Source organism: Pleurodeles waltl, chromosome 8, assembly GCF_031143425.1.
Source record: "Pleurodeles waltl isolate 20211129_DDA chromosome 8, aPleWal1.hap1.20221129, whole genome shotgun sequence".
In the NCBI taxonomy this organism is placed as follows: Eukaryota; Metazoa; Chordata; class Amphibia; order Caudata; family Salamandridae; genus Pleurodeles; species Pleurodeles waltl.
Genome location: NC_090447.1, coordinates 877,410,796 through 877,430,294, shown reverse-complemented (window position 1 = coordinate 877,430,294; position 19,499 = coordinate 877,410,796).

The following is a 19,499-nucleotide window of genomic DNA, read 5'->3' as shown; positions in this document are numbered from 1 at the left end:
TGAGATGTTTGATGCCAAACTTCCCAATCTTCAGTGTAGTCATCATGTAGCTGTAGAGTTCATGATGACAAACTCCTAGCCCATGTACTTTTTGTGGCCACACTGCACTTACAACGTCTAAGAATTGACTTAGATATTGTAGGGGCATATTGCTCATGCAGCTATGCCCTCACCTGTGATAGAGTGCACCCTGCCCAAGGGCTGAGAGGCCTGCTAGAGGAGTGTCTTACCTATGCCACAGGCAGTGATTGGTGGACCTGGCATCCTGAGAGGGATGCCTTGCTGACTTTTCCTTTTTCTGCCCACCAGTACACACAAGCTGCAAATTCAGTGTGCATGTGCTTGGCGAGGAGTCCTTTAGTGTGACATAATATATGTTGCAGCACTTAGGGACCCTACCTGGTCACAGAGCCCTTGGTACCACTGGTATGTTTTACATGGGTCTTAGCTGTGTGCCAGGGTGTGCCAATTGTGGGAACAATGGTACAGTTCTAGGGAAAGAACACTGGTGCAAGGGCCAGGTTAGCAGGATCCCACCACACTTTAAGTCAAGAAAGCATCAATATCAGGAAAAAGGTGGGGGAGGAACCATTAGAAAAAGGGGCTCTTTCCTGCACAGCTCCCTCCCAAATGAAAGAGGATGAGACTAACTTTTCCCAGGAGAGTCTTTATTGTCTAAGTGGAAGAACCTGGAAAGCCATCCGCATTGGCATGGGCAGTCCCACGTCTGTGTTCCACTGAAAAGTCCAATCCCTGTGTGCTCACCTTTCATTTGTATCAGTCATCTAAGTTGTCTGTGGACAGTTTGAACAATAAAGTGAGTACCAAACAAGTATGAGTTCAGCTTTTTCAGTGACAAAACCACAGCAATGGCCTCCTTCTCAATGTAATGTCACTCCAACTCTGCTCTCTGTAGAGTAACCTCCTTTTAATAAAAAAAACAGGCTGGTCATAGCTATCATCATTGGATTTCGGACAGGACTGCTCCTATCCCATGTTCAGAGACATCTGTCTGCACAATGAACGGCTGAGAATAATCTGGAGCTTTGAGTACTGGTGCTGAAGTTGAAGTATGTTCTATGTGGGGGGGTCACAATGGATCCATTCCCTTTCACAAACCCCATATTGTAACCAGTCAAAACATGGAATGCCCTGACTTGAGTCTGGGTTTTTGGAGCTTCCCAGTCCAGAATTGTCTGGATCTTGGGCTGTAAAGGTTGCATTTGGCCTTCACCTACAAGGTGGCCCACGCATACAACAGTGCTCTGCCCTGTCTGGCACTTTGATGCCTTCCTAGTGAGGCCTGCTGATTCCCCAGGTGGATCAGGTGATCCTGCCTGGATAAGCTAAAGACAGCAATATCATCTGGATATACTACACTAAAGGACTCGAAGCCAGCAAGGACTTGATTCACCAACCGTTGGAAGGTGACAGGGGCATCTTTAACACAAAGGGCCTAACAGTAAACTATTAATGCCCATTAAGTGTAGTGAATGCTGTCTTTTCTTTAGCTCCAGGTGCCGTTCTGATTTGCCACTGCCCGGCAGTTAGGGCAAAGGTACTAAGGAATCTGGCTGCACCTAATTTGTCTCTTAGTTCATCTGCTCTTGATATAGGGTGTACATCTGTCTTGGTGACAGAGTTGAAACCTCTGTAGTCCACACAAAACCTCATCTCTCTCTTCCCATCTTCGGAATGAGGGTTGGGGACCAATGCCACTGGGCTAGCTCAGGGACTGTCAGAGGGTTCAATAACCACTAAATTCAGCATCTTCTGGAATTCCACTTTGATGCTCACTTTGACTTGGTCAGACTGTCTATAGATTTTGGTTTTGACACGTAAACTGTCTTATGTGTCTCCATCATGGGTACGCGGGTGGGTCTGTCCAGGGGCCAAAGAGAAAAGCCCAACAAACTGCTGTAGGACTTGCCTGCAGTCAGCTTGCTGTTGGGCAGTGAGGGTGTCTGAATAGATAACTCAATCAGCTGACCCATCTTTAGGGTCATGTGAGAGGAGGTCAGGGAGACACTCACTCTCTTCTTCCTGGTCCTCATCAGTAACCACCAACAAGGGTATATCTGCCTTGAAACATTAGAGTTTTAGGTGGTTTACATGGATCACCCTCTTGGGTGTCCTGCTGGTGCCCAGGTCTTCCAAGTAGGTGATCTCACTCTTCTTTTCTAGGATAGGGTAAAGGCCACTCCATCTGTCCTGGAGTGCCCTGGGAGCCACAGGCTCCAGAACCCATACCTTTTGCCCTGGTTTAAATTTTACCAGTTCAGCCTTTTGACCATACCACAACTTTTGGAGCTGTTGGCTCTCCTCAAGGTTTTTAGATGTCTTATTCAAGTACTCAGCAGTCCTTGAGTGGAGGCCAAGCACATAGTCCATCTTAGAAATGGGGTCTCTAGTTGGGAGAGGTATCACCCTTGTCCAAATAGGGCCCACACTCCTAGCCAGGGTAAGTCACACACAATCCAAATTATCCTGTGCCCACCCTCTGGTAGCTTGGCACAGAGCAGTCAGGCTTAAGATAGACTGCAGAACGATGGCTCTATCGGTTTAAAATTTAGAGTCTCAAGCCACTGATATACGGATTTATGGCATGTGAAATCTACAAAAATATAACATGAAATCTATAAATATTAAAGGAAGAATTCCTTACCAATCATGTCACAAAGATGTAACAGTGAACAAATGTTGTAATGAAATGGGTTGAGGTCTGTTAAAATCTCTAAACCAGAAGAAAATTCTGTAGCATGTAAAAACTGTGGCAAAGATGGCGACAAACTCTTGGCTACAGCTGCCAATGTTGACACACCTGCACCTTAGCAACCCTGAAGATTCTGTGATGTCATAAAAGCATCTCACTTTGGTTAGAACCAATGATGTCATTCTGAGAAAAAAACACAGAGGAATGCAACAGTGTTCTATTCAGGAAGCTAAAATATGTGCTGGTCTGCAGTGGCACAAGAAGCAGCACTTCTCACCATCATTCATTGGAATAAAAGGGGATTATGTGAACATATCAGTTGCTAATGGATTTAGCATAAGTGTGAGAAACACAGAGGAGGGAAATGTGGCTTAGAACATTTTATTATATTATGTTTCTTTCTTCTATACTGCATAATTTATATTAAGATTAATAGCACATAAAGTGCAAAAAGAATAATTCTAAAATAAAATTTGATAATAAAGATGCCTTTGCCTATCTCATGCCCCAGAATAGACAGAGTTAACTTTATGTGAATTACTAGACGAAAGAGATTTGGTTAACACAACCATCCCCTGTCCCCTTGTTCTGCCAGTGAGAGGTTTGCTCGTTTCCATAAAATATATCCACCAGCAGCTTTCAAACAGCCAAAACAACTATGTGGAAGCCTTGTCACGTGCAGGGTTGAGAAAATGGGAACGGGGAATTGGAAATCATAAAATGTCTCTATCATAAAGGAAACGTTATTGAGGCAACTATAATTTAGCTTACCTGGCTACATGATCTTGTACGTTGTGTTTCTGTTGCCATGGTTCTACCCAAAAAACTGACAGAGAGACTGACATTATTCTAACATAACAGTAGTTTCCATAAACGTTGGTGTACAATTTTAATCTGTTTCACTTTTAGTGCAACAGTTAAGGCTGTTAGTTTTTAGATTAATTTAGCACCTTTCTTCTCTCTGTGTGGGAGAGCTAACTATTTTATTATTTGTTTAGTTTGATTGGACCCTACATTCTTTATTCTTTCAATTGCATCTCTTTTTTATCTATTGAATCCTTGCCTTCTTTAGAGCACGTCAAGGGGTTTATTTCAACTAAGTTCATACTGAGACTCAGACAGGGGCACTTGAAGGAGATGTTTGCTTTTGCTGAGTCTTCTGGTCTATCTTTTGTGGTAGCAGAGATAGAACATGTGAAATGCCTGTAGTCAGCAATCTTTCTCTAACGTGGAAGGAGGATTTCCTTTAGGGATATGGTATACTCAGACATTATTGGGTACTTAAATGCTACACAATCAAGGCTTTGTCATAGATTTTAAGCAAACCACCTTTTGTTTGCCAAAGAAGAATCTCCTTGGGCTTCACCAACAAGACCAGATTGCTTTCCCTGGCCACTGGTTATTTAGATATTGAGGAAAGGCTTACATTGTGTAAATTGTCACATGCATATATTCTGCCTTTCATCTAGCTCTAAACAATGACTTTGTTGTCCTGTCTACATTCAAAGACTTTAATCTGTTGTGGTTCCCTGCAGTATAATTAGCGTACTGTAAAATAAAAAATGAGGAATTTCCAATCTGTATTGCCACAAGGATCTCTTTCAAAGTCTTTAAACCAAAGTAAAAACTTTAGAATTGTCAAATTGTGAGAAAGCTTGTGGCAAATTCCTGGCTACAGCTGTCAGCGTTAATTCAGCAGCCTCTTGATAACCCTGAAGATTATGTGAAGTCACAAATTGTAGGAAGCTGGCTCTGTGTATACCTTATCAAAATGAGATATAATGTGCACAGAGTCCAGGGATTTCCCAGAGGTTTAATGGAGACTAAATTAGATAATAATAATGCTCTCTTTTGTGGTAGTGTGGTTGAACAGTTAGACTAATCAGAGCGTAGTGCAAATCATTAGTTGTACACACACAGGCAATAAATGAAACACACACCCAATGACTGCAAGTTGATTGAAGATTTAAAATGGGCTCCCATGGATTTTCAGGGCATTCGGAATTGTATTCGCCAGCAGGTAAGTACCCACGTCTTCAGTGGGCAGACCTGGCAAGTTCCGGGTGCAGGGTGTAAACTCAGCATTGAGCTCACAATACTTTTGAATATGGGGCTCTTTGGGGTCACAAGAAAGATGCAGGTCAGGACCTGGAGGTTGGCTCAGGGAAACCACAGGCTAGACAGAGTGGAGGGTCGTCTGCTGCATGTTGCTGCACCGGAAGTCAGGTTCCCCAAGGACAGGGTGGTGCTGTTGCAGGGTACCTTTTGGCATTGGGTTTCTTTGTCCGGAAAGTTCACGGGCAGGGGTGTCCTCTGGATTTAGTCCACAGAAGTTGTTGTGTTGGTCAACCCAGGGTGGACACTTGGTCAGAAACGTCTGGGGACCTGCTCTAGACCGGTGGCCCACCTGGACACAAGCCGTGGGTACCGGGTGCAGAGTAGGCTGGGCTTGCTGATCAGGGTGTTTCTGGAGTACTTTTTAGGGTCGAGCCTGCGCCGCATGCAGTCGCGCATGCATATCGCTAGTGAGACGCTTAGGAAATAAGAAAATGGATCCGAGCCCCGTCCACGTCACATCTGTGTTTTTCATTGGTTCGTGGGCATGCCTGTCAAAATAGGCTTGCTTTCAATAGAGGAAAGCACGCCTACGTCATTCCTTTTCTGGTGATTAGCCCTCCTTGAGCGCAGCGACCAAGTACTGAAAACATGCGAGGCTCGCTGTTTTCCGTCAGGTTTGTGGACTACTTTTTATTATCTTTTGTTCGCTGCGCGATCTCGCTTGTTCTCCTTTGTTTGCAGCGCGATCTCACTTGTTTGGACATATCACAGCTTCTTGGGGCGCCACGTTTTGTTTTTACTTCGTGTTTGAAGTGTACCGCATTTACTTGATTATTGCAGCTGCATGGGGTGAAGATTACTTTGTGGTTGCAGTATATCGCGTTCACTTGATTATCGCAGCTACTTTCAGTGCAGTGTTTATTTTTTACTTCGTGGTTGCAGTGCACGGCAATTACTTTGCTATCGCAGCTGCTAGGGGTGGTGCTTTTTGTGTTTTATTTAAAAGTTACAGTGCAGCACATCTAGTTTGTTTATCGTGGCTGCTTGGGGCACCACTTTTCATTTTTACTTCGCAATTGCAATGCACCACTTTTAGTTTAGATATCTCGCTTGGGTCATTGCAGTTTTGTGTTTACTTCACAGTTTCAGAACACCGTGTTTATTTTTTAATGTAGCAGCTTCGGCGCCGTGTTTTGATTTTGCGGCAGTGCACAACATTCACTTTGATACATAGTGGGCATTTGAGGGCAACTAATTTTAGTTATTAAGTTGCTGTTGTAGTACACTGCATTCATCTTGCTTTGCGGCTGTGTGAGGGGTGGCGCATTCTAATATTTCCATTGTGGTGGCAGAGCAACGTGTCCATTTTAGTTTTACAGTGGGTGGGAGTGGGTGCAGAGTGCTCTGTGTTTTTTCAGCTGCCTGCTATGGAGCGTGAGCGTGTGCTGGCTGTGCCCACATACGCACACTACACAAACCATCTGTCACGGACATGTAAACTCTCCGAGGTGTGGAGGTGGAAGCATTTGGCTCCTGGATAGCTCAATCTCTAGAGCACGAATTTCAATGGCTGAATGGGCATCTCCTTGCAATGCACCTATGAAATGTGCATGTGGAGCTTCTACTCCCATTCTTCTAAACACGAAGAGGCATGGTCCGAGTGAGAAAACAAGCCACACTGGTTGCTGCACCGTGAGTTTTGCTGCGGTAGTGACTATGTTAGTGGCCTTGCAGAAGAATCACAGTAACATGTTAAATGACCTCACTTAAATGGGTCTTCTCATCTACCTGGGCCTATCTTTCTCAGATCTTTAATCTGAGGCTCCAGGGTTCAGGCCCCTGTACAGATGGTTTGTCACTCCTAAGCATTTGTACACTATCTAGGGTTACAGTTGGTGCTTGGGCGCTGCTCACTTTCTGATTTCCTTTAAGGTCACAGGGCAACATTTATTCATTGTGTTGTTTACTGTCTCTGCTAACGATGTTAAACTTACATAACTTAATTAAGCTCCATGTTTGTTGTGTTTACAGCAGCTGCGTTGGGCAGTGTTCTTTTCATGGTTCCTTGTGGTTGCACGACACCACTTTTGATTATAGTTGCTGGAACAGCTGGTGGTGCCAAAACACAGTTGGGTGATCAGGTTTACAGTGCACCATGATTGTGGCAACACCAGCTTTTATATCACTGGTAACTTTATTTTTTGCAGAGCCTGTTTCCCTTGTTTGCGGTACCCCGTTGTGGGGGGTCACACACAGGTGATTTAATCATGGTTTCAGTGCTCTAGTTTTTTAGGGTGGAGCGTGCAAAGCGCTCTGTCCCTGTTGTTATCTCTCTAACGGCTTGTAACAATGCCCATCACTTTGGTTGGTTCGTGGGCTTGCCTTTTAAAATTCGCTTGGTTTGATTAGTGAAAGACATGCGTACGTCACCCCTTTTCTGGTGTTTAGCCCTTGTTAAGCGCACCGCCAACTACTGAAAACATACAAGGCTTCATGTTTTCCGTATGGCTTCAGGACTACTTTTTCCTCTTTGTTTCGTAGGTAGTGAGATCTCGCTGGGCAGTAGTCAAGCGATTTGCATGACATCGATCTTGTTACATGGATAATTGCACTTTAGTCGGTAACAAGGATAACTGCACTTTTGCCGATATGTTTCACTGCAAGCTAACTTCTGTTTCCTTCTGTGTGTTTGCTTCGCAACCATCAGCTCTCTTATGTAAAAGTGTTTATCTTTTAATATTCAGTTTATGTGGCTAGAAAAGTCCGGTTAGGAGTTTATGATGCTAAGAGCTCTAACTCGAGCAAACGCGAGGCCCATTGCATTGCAAATGCTTTTTGGAGTTGCTTTTTGGACAGGGCTGCTGTCCTCTAGCGATCTTGGTCCTCTGGTGGACAGGCAATCCTCTTGGGGTTTTGAAGAGGTCACTGGTCCTGCAAGATACATCACCTTTTTGAAGCAGGAGCTTCAGAGGCTATAGACAGGCCGGTAGGGCTGGGGCCAAGTCAAATGGTGTCTGCAGTCATCTCTGTTGGGTGTCAGCTTAGCAGTTCTTATTTCTTCTTGTTGTCTTCTTGAGGTCACCAGAAACCTTGTGAGCTGGGTTCAGGGGTGCCATTAAATCCTGGATGGAGGAGTGTAACAGGTGTCAGGGATCAGTAGCCAACGGCTACTGACCCTGAGGGTGACTACACCCTTCCAGTGTCCACTCCATTTGAGGTGGGTCAAACAGAACAAACCCTATGGTCCCTGTCCTCCAAACCAAGATGGAGGATTCTACATGGAGAGGGGTCACTTCATCTCTGGACGCCTTATGGGTGGACCTATCTGAAGTGGTCACTCCTCCTTTTTTTTTCAAATGTTCCTGCTGTACTTGCCGCCAAAAGTGGGACTTTGTCCGGTGGGTGGGCATCTCCACTAACGGGAGTGCCCTGGTACACTGTAACAGGAGTCCTGAACTTTTGAGGCTCACCGCCTCGTTTTATAGTTCCTGCAGGCAGGCGGTGTGAAGCACCTCCACCCAGAGCAAGCTTTTTTTCTGACTCCATGGGCACAAAGGCCCCCACCCCATGGGGTCAGAAACTCCTCCTTTAGTGGCAGGCTGGCACATACTGGTCAGCCTTAAACTAAGTGGGTTACACGAAAGGGTTGGTTAAAATATAGGGAGCATTTCTCAGATGCCCTCTGGGCGCACTGTACAATAACTCCAACACTGGCAACAGTGTCGGTTTATTCTGCTAGAGATGTTTGATGCGAAACTTCCCAATCTTCAGTGAAGTCATCATGTAGCTGTAGAGTTCATGATGACAAACTCCTAGCCCATGTACTTTTTGTGGCCACACTGCACTTACAACGTCTAAGAATTGACTTAGATATTGTAGGGGCATATTGCTCATGCAGCTATGCCCTCACCTGTGATAGAGTGCACCCTGCCCAAGGACTGAGAGGCCTGCTAGAGGAGTGTCTTCCCTATGCCACAGGCAGTGGTTGGTGGACCTGGCATCCTGAGAGGGATGCCATGCTGACTTTTCCTTTTTCTGCCCACCAGTACACACAAGCTGCAAATTCAGTGTGCATGTGCTTGGCGAGGAGTCCTTTAGTGTGATATAATATATGTTGCAGCACTTAGGGACCCTACCTGGTCACAGAGCCCTTGGTACCACTGGTATGTTTTACAAGGGTCTTAGCTATGTGCCGGGGTGTGCCAATTGTGGGAACAATGGTACAGTTCTAGGGAAAGAACACTGGTGCAAGAGCCTGGTTAGCAGGATCCCACCACACTTTAAGTCAAGAAAGCATCAATATCAGAAAAAAGGTGGGGGAGGAACCATTAGAAAAAGGGGCTCTTTCCTACACAGCTCCCTCCCAAATGAAAGAGGATGAGACTAACTTTTCCCAGGAGAGTCTTCATTGTCTAAGTGGAAGAACCTGGAAAGCCATCCGCATTGGCATGGGCAGTCCCACGTCTGTGTTCCACTGAAAAGTCCAATCCCTGTGTGCTCACCTTTCATTTGTATTAGTCATCTAAGTTGTCTGTGGACAGTGTGAACAATAAAGTGAGTACCAAACAAGTATGAGTTCAGCTTTTTCAGTGACAAAACCACAGCAATGGCCTCCTTCTCAATGTAATCTCACTCCAACTCTGCTCTTTGTAGAGTAACCTCCTTTTAATAAAAAAAACAGGCTGGTCATAGCTATGATCTTTGGATTTCGGACAGGACTGCTCCTATCCCATGTTCAGAGACATCTGTCTGCACAATGAACTGCTTAGAATAATCTGGAGCTTTGAGTACTGGTGCTGAAGTTGAACTATGTTCTATGTGGGGGGGTCACAAATGATCCATTCCCTTTCACAAACCCCATATTGTAACCAGTCAAACCATGGAATGCCCTGACTTGATTCTGGGTTTTTGGAGCTTCCCAGTCCAGAATTGTCTGGATCTTGGGCTGTAAAGGTTGCATTTGGCCTTCACCTACAAGGTGGCCCACGCATACAACAGTGCTCTGCCCTGTCTGGCACTTTGATGCCTTCCTAGTGAGGCCTGCTGATTCCCCAGGTGGATCAGGTGATCCTGCCTGGATAAGCTAAAGACAGCAATATCATCTGGATATACTACACTAAAGGACTCCAAGCCAGCAAGGACTTGATTCACCAACCGTTGGAAGGTGACAGGGGCATCTTTAACACAAAGGGCCTAACAGTAAACTGATATTGCCCATTAAGTGTAGTGAATGCTGTCTTTTCTTTTGCTCCAGGTGCCGTTCTGATTTGCCAGTGCCCGGCAGTTAGGGCAAAGGTACTAAGGAATCTTGCTGCACCTAATTTGTCTCTTAGTTCATCTGCTCTTGATATAGGATGTACATCTGTCTTGGTGACAGAGTTGAAACCTCTGTAGTCCACACAAAACCTCATCTCTCTCTTCCCATCTTCGGAATGAGGGTTGGGGACCAATACCACTGGGCTAGCTCAGGGACTGTCAGAGGGTTCAATAACCACTAAATTCAGCATCTTCTGGAATTCCACTTTGATGCTCACTTTGACTTGGTCAGACTGTCAATAGATTTTGGTTTTGACACGTAAAATGTCTTATGTGTCCCCATCATGGGTACACGGGTGGGTCTGTCCAGGGGCCAAATAGAAAAGCCCAACAAACTGCTGTAGGACTTGCCTGCAGTCAGCTTGCTGTTGGGCAGTGAGGGTGTCTGAATAGATAACTCAATCAGCTGACCCATCTTTAGGGTCATGTGAGAGGAGGTCAGGGAGACACTCACTCTCTTCTTCCTGGTCCTCATCAGTAATCACCAACAAGGGTATATCTGCCCTGAAACATTAGAGTTTTAGGTGGTTTAGATGGATCACCCTCTTGGGTGTCCTGCTGGTGCCCAGGTCTTCCAAGTAGGTGATCTCACTCTTCTTTTCTACGATAGGGTAAGGGCCACTCCATCTGTCCTGGAGTGCCCTGGGAGCCACAGGCTCCAGAACCCATACCTTTTGCCCTGGTTTAAATTTTACCAGTTCAGCCCTTTGACCATACCACAACTTCTGGAGCTGTTGGCTGGCCTCAAGGTTTTTAGATGTCTTATTCAAGTACTCAGCAGTCCTTGAGTGGAGGCCAAGCACATAGTCCATCTTAGAAATGGGGTCTCTAGTTGGCAGAGGTATCACCCTTGTCCAAATAGGGCCCACAATCCTTGCCAGGGTAAGTCACACACAATCCAAATTATCCTGTGCCCACCCTCTGGTAGCTTGGCACAGAGTAGTCAGGCTTAAGATAGACTGCAGAACGATGGCTCTATAGGTTTAAAATTTAGAGTCTCAAGCCACTGATATACGGATTTATGGCATGTGAAATCTACAAAAATATAACATGAAATCTATAAATATTAAAGGAAGAATTCCTTACCAATCATGTCACAAAGATGTAACAGTGAAGAAATGTTGTAATGAAGTGGGTTGAGGTCTGTTAAAATCTCTAAACCAGAAGAAAATTTTGTAGCATGTAAAAACTGTGGCAAAGATGGCGACAAACTCTTGGCTACAGCTGCCAATGTTGACACACCTGCACCTTAGCAACCCTGAAGATTCTGTGATGTCATAAAAGCATCTCACTTTGGTTAGAACCAATGATGTCATTCTGAGAAAAAAACACAGAGGAATGCAACAGTGTTCTATTTAGGAAGCTAAAATATGTGCTGGTCTGCAGTGGCACACAAAGCAGCACTTCTCACCATCATTCATTGGAATAAAAGGGGATAATGTGAACATATCAGTTGCTAATGGATTTAGCATAAGTGTGAGAAACACAGAGGAGGGAAATGTGGCTTAGAACATTTTAATATATTATGTTTCTTTCTTCTATACAGCATAATTTATATTCAGATTAATAGCACATAAAGTGCAAAAAGAATAATTCTAAAATAAAATTTGATAATAAAGATGCCTTTGCCTCTCTCATGCCCCAGAATAGACAGAGTTAACTTTATGTGAATTACTAGACGAAAGAGATTTGGTTAACACAACCATCCCCTGTCCCCTTGTTCTTCCAGTGAGAGGTTTGCTCATTTCCATAAAATATATCCACCAGCAGCTTTCAAACAGCCAAAAAAACTATGTGGAAGCCTTGTCACGTGCAGGGTTGAGAAAATGGGAATGGGGAATTGGAAATCATAAAATGTCTCTATCATAAAGGAAACGTTATTGGGGCAACCATAATTTAGCTTATCTGGCTACATGATCTTGTACGTTGTGTTACTGTTGCCATGGTTCTACCCAAAAAACTGACAGAGAGACTGACATTATTCTAACATAACAGTACTTTCCATAAACGTTGGTGTACAATTTTAATCTGTTTCCCTTTTAGTGCAACAGTTAAGGCTGTTAGTTTTTAGATTAATTTAGCACCTTTCTTCTCTCTGTGTGGGAGAGCTAACTATTTTATTATTTGTTTAGTTTGATTGGACCCTACATTCTTTATTCTTTCAATTGCATCTCTTTTTTATCTATTGAATCCTTGCCTTCTTTAGAGCACGTCAAGGGGTTTATTTCAACTAAGTTCATACTGAGACTCAGACAGGGGCACTTGAAGGAGATGTTTGCTTTTGCTGAGTCTACTGGTCTACCTTTTGTGGCAGCAGAGATAGAACATGTGAAAATGCCTGTAGTCAGCAATCTTTCTCTAACGTGGAAGGAGGATTTCCTTTAGGGATATGGTATACTCGGACATTATTGGGTACTTAAATGCTACACAATCAAGGCTTTGTCATAGATTTTAAGCAAACTACCCTTTGTTTGCCAAAGAAGAATCTCCTTGGGCTTCACCAACAAGACCAGATTGCTTGCCCTGGCCACTGGTTATTTAGATATTGAGGAAAGGCTTACATTGTGTAAATTGTCACATGCATATATTCTGCCTTTCATCTAGCTCTAAACAATGACTTTGTTGTCCTGTCTACATTCAAAGACTTTAATCTGTTGTGGTTCCCTGCAGTATAATTAGCGTACTGTAAAATAAAAAATGAGGAATTTCCAATCTGTATTGCCACAAGGATCTCTTTCAAAGTCTTTAAACCAAAGTAAAAACTTTAGAATTGTCAAATTGTGAGAAAGCTTGTGGCAAATTCCTGGCTACAGCTGTCAGCGTTAATACAGCAGCCTCTTGATAACCCTGAAGATTATGTGAAGTCACAAATTGTAGGAAGCTGGCTCTGTGTATACCTTATCAAAATGAGATATAATGTGCACAGAGTCCAGGGATTTCCCAGAGGTTTAATGGAGACTAAATTAGATAATAATAATGCTCTCTTTTGTGGTAGTGTGGTTGAACAGTTAGATTAATCAGAGCGTAGTGCAAATCATTAGTTGTACACACACAGGCAATAAATGAAACACACACCCAATGACTGCAAGTTGATGGAAGATTTAAAATGGGCTCCCATGGATTTTCAGGGCATTCGGAATTGTATTCGCCAGCAGGTAAGTACCCACGTCTTCAGTGGGCAGACCTGGCAAGTTCCGGGTGCAGGGTGTAAACTCAGCATTGAGCTCACAATACTTTTGAATATGGGGCTCCTTGGGGTCACAAGAAAGCTGCAGGTCAGGACCTGGAGGTTGGCTCAGGGAAACCACAGGCTAGACAGAGTGGAGGGTCGTCTGCTGCATGTTGCTGCACCGGAAGTCAGGTTCCCCAAAGACAGGGTGGTGCTGTTGCAGGGTACCTTTTGGCATTGGGTTTCTTTGTCCGGAAAGTTCACGGGCAGGGGTGTCCTCTGGATTTAGTCCACAGAAGTTGTTGTGTTGGTCAACCCAGGGTGGACACTTGGTCAGAAACGTCTGGGGACCTGCTCTAGACCGGTGGCCCACCTGGACACAAGCCGTGGGTATCGGGTGCAGAGTAGGCTGGGCTTGCTGATCAGGGTGTTTCTGGAGTACTTTTTAGGGTCGAGCCTGCGCCGCATGCAGTCGCGCATGCATATCGCTAGTGAGGCGCTTAGGAAATAAGAAAATGGATCAGAGCCCCGTCCACGTCACATCTGTGTTTTTCATTGGTTCGTGGGCATGCCTGTCAAAATAGGCTTGCTTTCAATAGAGGAAAGCACGCCTACGTCATTGCTTTTCTGGTGATTAGCCCTCCTTGAGCGCAGCGACCAAGTACTGAAAACATGCGAGGCTCGCTGTTTTCCGTCAGGTTTGTGGACTACTTTTTATTATCTTTTGTTCGCTGCGCGATCTCGCTTGTTCTCCTTTGTTTGCAGCGCGATCTCACTTGTTTGGACATATCACAGCTTCTTGGGGCGCCACGTTTTGTTTTTACTTCGTGTTTGAAGTGTACCGCATTTACTTGATTATTGCAGCTGCATGGGATGAAGATTACTTTGTGGTTGCAGTATATCGCGTTCACTTGATTATCGCAGCTACTTTCAGTGCAGTGTTTATTTTTTACTTCGTGGTTGCAGTGCACGGCGTTTACTTTGCTATCGCAGCTGCTAGGGGTGGTGCTTTTTGTGTTTTATTTAAAAGTTACAGTGCAGCACATCTAGTTTGTTTATCGTGGCTGCTTGGGGCACCACTTTTCATTTTTACTTCGCAATTGCAATGCACCACTTTTAGTTTAGATATCTCGCTTGGGTCATTGCAGTTTTGTGTTTACTTCACAGTTTCAGAACACCGTGTTTATTTTTTAATGTAGCAGCTTCGGCGCCGTGTTTTGATTTTGCGGCAGTGCACAACATTCACTTTGATACATAGTGGCTATTAGAGGGCAACTAATTTTAGTTATTAAGTTGATGTTGTAGTACACTGCATTCATCTTGCTTTGCGGCTGTGTGAGGGGTGGCGCATTCTAATATTTCCATTGTGGTGGCAGAGCAACGTGTCCAGTTTAGTTTTAGAGTGGGTGGGAGTGGGTGCAGAGTGCTCTGTGTTTTTTCAGCTGCCTGCTATGGAGCGTGAGCGTGTGCTGGCTGTGCCCACATACGCACACTACACAAACCATCTGTCACGGACATGTAAACTCTCCGAGGTGTGGAGGTGGAAGCATTTGGCTCCTGGATAGCTCAATCTCTAGAGCACGAATTTCAATCGCTGAATGGGCATCTCCTTGCAATGCACCTATGAAATGTGCACGTGGGGCTTCTACTCCCATTCTTCTAAACACGAGGAGGCATGGTCCGAGTGAGAAAACAAGCCACACTGGTTGCTGCACCGTGAGTTTTGCTGCGGTAGTGACTATGTTAGTGGCCTTGCAGAAGAATCACAGTAACATGTTAAATGACCTCACTTAAATGGGTCTTCTCATCTACCTGGGCCTATCTTTCTCAGATCTTTAATCTGAGGCTCCAGGGTTCAGGCCCCTGTACAGATGGTTTGTCACTCCTAAGCATTTGTACACTATCTAGGGTTACAGTTGGTGCTTGGGCGCTGCTCAGTTTCTGATTTCCTTTAAGGTCACAGGGCAACATTTTTTCATTGTGTTGTTTACTGTCTCTGCTAACGATGTTAAACTTACATAACTTAATTAAGCTCCATGTTTGTTGTGTTTACAGCAGCTGCGTTGGGCAGTGTTCTTTTCATGGTTCCTTGTGGTTGCACGACACCACTTTTGATTATAGTTGCTGGAACAGCTGGTGGTGCCAAAACACAGTTGGGTGATCAGGTTTACAGTGCACCATGATTGTGGCAACACTAGCTTTTATATCACTGGTAACTTTATTTTTTGCAGAGCCTGTTTCCCTTGTTTGCAGTACCCCGTTGTGGGGGGTCACACACAGGTGATTTAATCATGGTTTCAGTGCTCTAGTTTTTTAGGGTGGAGCGTGCAAAGCGCTCTGTCCCTGTTGTTATCTCTCTAACGGCTTGTAACAATGCCCATCACTTTGGTTGGTTCGTGGGCTTGCCTTTTAAAATTCGCTTGATTTGATTAGTGAAAGACATGCGTACGTCATCCCTTTTCTGGTGTTTAGCCCTTGTTAAGCGCACCGCCAACTACTGAAAACATACAAGGCTTCATGTTTTCCGTATGGCTTCAGGACTACTTTTTCCTCTTTGTTTCGTAGGTAGTGAGATCTCGCTGGGCAGTAGTCAAGCGCTTTGCATGACATCGATCTTGTTACATGGATAATTGCACTTTAGTCGGTAACAAGGATAACTGCACTTTTGCCGATATGTTTCACTGCAAGCTAACTTCTGTTTCCTTCTGTGTGTTTGCTTCGCAGCCATCAGCTCTCCTATGTAAAAGTATTTATCTTTTAATATTCAGTTTATGTGGCAAGAAAAGTCAGGTTAGGAGTTTATGATGCTAAGAGCTCTAACTCGAGCAAACGCGAGGCCCATTGCATTGCAAATGCTTTTTGGAGTTGCTTTTTGGACAGGGCTGCTGTCCTCTAGCGATCTTGGTCCTCTGGTGGACAGGCAATCCTCTTGGGGTTTTGAAGAGGTCACTGGTCCTGCGAGATACATCACCTTTTTGAAGCAGGGGCTTCAGAGGCTATAGACAGGCCGGTAGGGCTGGGGCCAAGTCAAATGATGTCTGCAGTCATCTCTGTTGGGTGTCAGCTTAGCAGTTCTTATTTCTTCTTGTTGTCTTCTTGAGGTCACCAGAAACCTTGTGAGCTTGGTTCAGGGGTGCCATTAAATCCTGGATGGAGGAGTGTAACAGGTGTCAGGGGTCAGGGATCAGTAGCCAACGGCTACTGACCCTGAGGGTGACTACACCCTTCCAGTGTCCACTCCATTTGAGGTGGGTGAAACAGAACAAACCCTATGGTCCCTGTCCTCCAAACCAAGATGGAGGATTCTACATGGAGAGGGGTCACTTCATCTCTGGACGCCTTATGGGTGGACCTATCTGAAGTGGTCACTCCTCCTTTTTTTTTCAAATGTTCCTGCTGTACTTGCCGCCAAAAGTGGGACTTTGTCCGGTGGGTGGGCATCTCCACTAGCGGAAGTGCCCTGGTACACTGTAACAGGAGTCCTGAACTTTTGAGGCTCACCGCCTCGTTTTATAGTTCCTGCAGGCAGGCGGTGTGAAGCACCTCCACCCAGAGCAAGCTTTTTTTCTGACTCCATGGGCACAAAGGCCCCCACCCCATGGGGTCAGAAACTCCTCCTTTAGTGGCATGCTGGCACATACTGGTCAGCCTTAAACTAAGTGGGTTACACGAAAGGGTTGGTTAAAATATAGGGAGCATTTCTCAGATGCCCTCTGGGCGCACTGTACAATAACTCAAACACTGGCATCAGTGTCGGTTTATTCTGCTTGAGATGTTTGATGCCAAACTTCCCAATCTTCAGTGAAGTCATCATGTAGCTGTAGAGCTCATGATGACAAACTCCTAGCCCATGTACTTTTTGTGGCCACACTGCACTTACAACGTCTAAGAATTGACTTAGATATTGTAGGGGCATATTGCTCATGCAGCTATGCCCTCACCTGTGATAGAGTGCACCCTGCCCAAGGACTGAGAGGCCTGCTAGAGGAGTGTCTTCCCTATGCCACAGGCAGTGGTTGGTGGACCTGGCATCCTGAGAGGGATGCCATGCTGACTTTTCCTTTTTCTGCCCACCAGTACACACAAGCTGCAAATTCAGTGTGCATGTGCTTGGCGAGGAGTCCTTTAGTGTGATATAATATATGTTGCAGCACTTAGGGACCCTACCTGGTCACAGAGCCCTTGGTACCACTGGTATGTTTTACAAGGGTCTTAGCTGTGTGCCGGGGTGTGCCAATTGTGGGAACAATGGTACAGTTCTAGGGAAAGAACACTGGTGCAAGGGCCTGGTTAGCAGGATCCCACCACACTTTAAGTCAAGAAAGCATCAATATCAGGAAAAAGGTGGGGGAGGAACCATGAGAAAAAGGGGCTCTTTCCTACACAGCTCCCTCCCAAATGAAAGAGGATGAGACTAACTTTTCCCAGGAGAGTCTTCATTGTCTAAGTGGAAGAACCTGGAAAGCCATCCACATTGGCATGGGCAGTCCCACGTCTGTGTTCCACTGAAAATTCCAATCCCTGTGTGCTCACCTTTCATTTGTATCAGTCATCTAAGTTGTCTGTGGACAGTGTGAACAAATAAGTGAGTACCAAACAAGTATGAGTTCAGCTTTTTCAGTGACAAAACCACAGCAATGGCCTCCTTCTCAATGTAATCTCACTCCAACTCTGCTCTTTGTAGAGTAACCTCCTTTTAATAAAAAAAACAGGCTGGTCATAGCTATCATCATTGGATTTCGGACAGGACTGCTCCTATCCCATGTTCAGAGACATCTGTCTGCACAATGAACTGCTTAGAATAATCTGGAGCTTTGAGTACTGTTGCTGAAGTTGAAGTATGTTCTATGTGGGGGGGTCACAATGGATCCATTCCCTTTCACAAACCCCATATTGTAACCAGTCAAACCATGGAATGCCCTGACTTGATTCTGGGTTTTTGGAGCTTCCCAGTCCAGAATTGTCTGGATCTTGGGCTGTAAAGGTTGCATTTGGCCTTCACCTACAAGGTGGCCCACGCATACAACAGTGCTCTGCCCTGTCTGGCACTTTGATGCCTTCCTAGTGAGGCCTGCTGATTCCCCAGGTGGATCAGGTGATCCTGCCTGGATAAGCTAAAGACAGCAATATCATCTGGAAATACTACACTAAAGGACTCCAAGCCAGCAAGGACTTGATTCACCAACCGTTGGAAGGTGACAGGGGCATCTTTAACACAAAGGGCCTAACAGTAAACTGATAATGCCCATTAAGTGTAGTGAATGCTGTCTTTTCTTTTGCTCCAGGTGCCGTTCTGATTTGCCACTGCCCGGCAGTTAGGGCAAAGGTACTAAGGAATCTTGCTGCACCTAATTTGTCTCTTAGTTCATCTGCTCTTGATATAGGATGTACATCTGTCTTGGTGACAGAGTTGAAACCTCTGTAGTCCACACAAAACCTCATCTCTCTCTTCCCATCTTCGGAATGAGGGTTGGGGACCAATACCACTGGGCTAGCTCAGGGACTGTCAGAGGGTTCAATAACCACTAAATTCAGCATCTTCTGGAATTCCACTTTGATGCTCACTTTGACTTGGTCAGACTGTCGATAGATTTTGGTTTTGACACGTAAAATGTCTTATGTGTCCCCATCATGGGTACACGGGTGGGTCTGTCCAGGGGCCAAATAGAAAAGCCCAACAAACTGCTGTAGGACTTGCCTGCAGTCAGCTTGCTGTTGGGCAGTGAGGGTGTCTAAATAGATAACTCAATCAGCTGACCCATCTTTAGGGTCATGTGAGAGGAGGTCAGGGAGACACTCACTCTCTTCTTCCTGGTCCTCATCAGTAATCACCAACAAGGGTATATCTGCCCTGAAACATTAGAGTTTTAGGTGGTTTAGATGGATCACCCTCTTGGGTGTCCTGCTGGTGCCCAGGTCTTCCAAGTAGGTGATCTCACTCTTCTTTTCTAGGATAGGGTAAGGGCTACTTCATCTGTCCTGGAGTGCCCTGGGAGCGACAGGCTCCAGAACCCATACCTTTTGCCCTGGTTTAAATTTTACCAGTTCAGCCCTTTGACCATACCACAACTTCTGGAGCTGTTGGCTGGCCTCAAGGTTTTTAGATGTCTTATTCAAGTACTCAGCAGTTCTTGAGTGGAGGCCAAGCACATAGTCCATCTTAGAAATGGGGTCTCTAGTTGGCAGAGGTATCACCCTTGTCCAAATAGGGCCCACAATCCTTGCCAGGGTAAGTCACACACA